Source organism: Monodon monoceros, unplaced genomic scaffold (genome assembly GCF_005190385.1).
Source record: "Monodon monoceros isolate NGI ecotype Baffin Bay Population unplaced genomic scaffold, NGI_Narwhal_1 Super_Scaffold_2, whole genome shotgun sequence".
In the NCBI taxonomy this organism is placed as follows: Eukaryota; Metazoa; Chordata; class Mammalia; order Artiodactyla; family Monodontidae; genus Monodon; species Monodon monoceros.
The window spans coordinates 70,839,377-70,842,453 of NW_021703776.1; the positions used below are offsets into that span (position 1 = coordinate 70,839,377).

The 3,077-nt window shown below is 40.1% G+C and overlaps 1 pseudogene; it reads right to left on the reverse strand.

Moving 5' to 3' along the window:
* Nucleotides 1-2,700: 2,700 nt before the first annotated feature.
* LOC114902193 lies at nucleotides 2,701-2,847 on the reverse strand (annotated as a pseudogene).
* Nucleotides 2,848-3,077: the final 230 nt, after the last annotated feature.

A 3,077-nucleotide genomic window follows, 5' to 3' on the forward strand; every position in this document is an offset into this window, starting at 1 on the left:
TTTGGGTGAATTGTATGGTATGTGAATTATATCTCAATAAAAACGTTTTTAAAATTCTAGTCAAGAATGGAGTTATAGTGAATGTAGACACAGAGAGCAGGTTTCAGTAAGGGGGTCTGTGAAACAACAGGATCAGATAGACACCAAAGACATAGTATTATGCTGCTAATTGACAAGGAATGTGTAAGAAAGTATCTCTTCACTAGCAAAGATACACTGCTTGTTTTAGTCCATTCAAGTTGCTATTACAAAAATACCATAGACTGGGTAACTAATAAACAACAGGAATTTATGGGCAGATTTGGGGTCTTGTGAGGGCCACTTCCTGGTTCTCAGACAACTATCTTCTCCCTGTGTCCTCACATGGCGGAAGGGGGAAGAGAGCTCTCTGGGATCTCTTTTAGAAAGGCACTAATTCCTTTCATAAGGGCTCCATCCTCATGACCTAATCACTTCCCAAAGGCACCATCTCCTAATACCATCACCTTGGGGATGAGCATTTCAACTTATACATTTTAGGGGGACACAAACATTCAGTCCATAGCACTGCTTTAGTGAGTAGTCTCAATAAACATGAAAATTATATCCTTTAAAATAAATGTCAACTCTTCTATATTGAATCTCCTCCCTCTTATCTTTCCTAAACAGGGTTTTAGCCAGATTCTATAACTTTTCTGCATTTTTTGGCTATTAGAACAGTCTATTTCTGGCGCCCAAGAATTAGCCACTTAAGTTTAAAATGTAAATCTCACACCCAATGCCAAGCTATTCGCCTCCCTTCTCCCCAGAACAGGCTGGAGCTGGGAAGGAAGAAGCTGTTGTCTCAGAATTTTTCTCTTCCTTTTCCCCTCTGACCTGTTTTCTACCCCTCCTCACTTCTCCCCTACCTCTTCCCTCTACATTTTAGTTGTGGCTGTCTTTGGGGGTGGTGATGAAGGAAATGAAGAAGGAGCAACTGTGTCATGTTTCAGAGAAGATGCCTAGGTGCACAAATGAAGAGCCTCAGGAGCTTGCCCTTAGCACCTTGATGAGGACTTGACCTGCAGAAAGGTTGGGTCATTTCCTGCCCATGTGAACTGGCCTTTATTTACCTTTTCTCTGGTCTCTTCCCAAATACTGGTATTGGCTTCTATGCCCAAAGGGTCACAATCTGCCTCGCCTGCTGCTGAGCCTTGACCCTTATTCCTTATGTTATTTTACTCAGCTCTTTGGGAAAAATGTTTTATTTAAGCAATCTCCACTCTACTCCCAATCCTATGACTTAGATATAAGCTGTTAGTTGTTACAGGTTGTTAACTCTAGCAATTTATTGTGAGGTTGTTACATAGAAAGTATTGTACTTGCAGAGTTGACTTTTCCTCTTCCTGTTTTGTCTTAATTTGGGCGGTGTAGAAACTGAATTGTCAAAGACATCAGCAGTTACTGTCACTCTCACCTCCCATCCTCTTCTTTGCTCCTCCTTCTTCTTAATCTGCTGTTTTCTCCTGTTTTTCATTGCTTTCTTCAAAATATCAGATTCCAGCTGAAACCCTATTCAAAGCCAATGAAATCATTGGCAGCTGGAAACTGTGTTTCTGTGTGTGTGTATTTTCTGATTAATTGTTCCTTTCGGTAGAGTTCAACCACTTTATCCTGGTGGTGGCATGTTGAATACAAAGGCACGTTAAGTACTAAATAATTTATTTCTAGCTCTTTCAAACACTACCATGTTCTCTGGTGACTTAGGCAGCAGTGGTGATTATATTTGTAGACTTGCCTTCTTTGTCAAAACTGGCAGTGGCTTTTTTGACACCACTAAGAATGACACTGACAGTACAGAGTCCTTGGGGTGGCCCACAAGTGTTTTGTTTTGTTTTGTTTTGTTTTGTTAAGAAAATAAAAGTCACAGTACTGTGGAAACAATCACACTACTGGCACTTAAAATCATACCTCAAAATGCCAAGGTAAAAATAACTTGGGACAACAGATCTGACTTTGATTAAGAATACTGTGGGAAACAGTGAGATTGAAACTATACATTTGTAAATTCTTCCACCTAATTCTCCCAGGCTACTACATAGGGTGTAGCTACTCAATTTACGAGCTGGACAGGCATGAAAAATTCTTGTTTCTCTATGCCCTCTTTTAGTAGACAACTTTGGATCCACAATTGGTAACTTCTCCAGATGCCAGCCAACACAGATTTCTGGACAACTTTCAGAGCTACAGAGGCAAAGTGGGAACCCACAAGGTGGGAAGGGACCCTTCAATACCATTTGTCTTGAGATTCTGAGGTATGACTCTCACTTAACTACCAGCCAGAGAAGGCCACATGCTGGAAGAGGCACACAAATGAAAAATGAAAAGACTTTTACTTATTTGCATTCCATATACATGTGGGCAAAAACACTTTATTTAACCATTCTTGAGTTTACCTGACCATGATAGACATAACTGGAAGGAGAAATTGAATCTTATTTTTATAATTTAGTATTAAATATTTTTACCAAAGTAAAACAAGGAGAATGCCAACCCAGATGAAGAAATTACACCACAGCATGAAATATACTAAGCCCTTGAAATTGGGTTGCACCTTCAACTATTGACCATGTTTTCCAACTAACTGCCCTTCTAAGTGCATGAAAAGAACAGGCCTGCATGCAGTCTGAGGAAGTAAGGTTAAGAGTGTGGGCATGGTTACAATAAATCTTTTATTTTCCTTAAGGGAAAGTGAGAACACAATCACCCACCACCACAAACTATGCAGTAGAGTTTCCCACATTTGGAGAAATTGCAGGGTTCGGTATATCTGGAATGTAATGCATAAACCTCACCCTGGGAAAATCACCCTCATGATCAGGTAAGTATCAATAAGTCCTTTTAGTTTTCCAGACTTGAAGTCATACCTTTATATCTTCTTGGGGACAGAAGAAAGTCTACCACCTCACTTTATCCCCAACCCTGGCTCATCATGGCTAAATATCCCAGATGTTTCTAACTCATCTATCTTCTTCCACTTTCTTCTCTCTCAGTCTTTCATTTTCACCCTATGTATCTATGTCAGGTAGACGAGCTTTCCCGAACACCACCCATCTTAA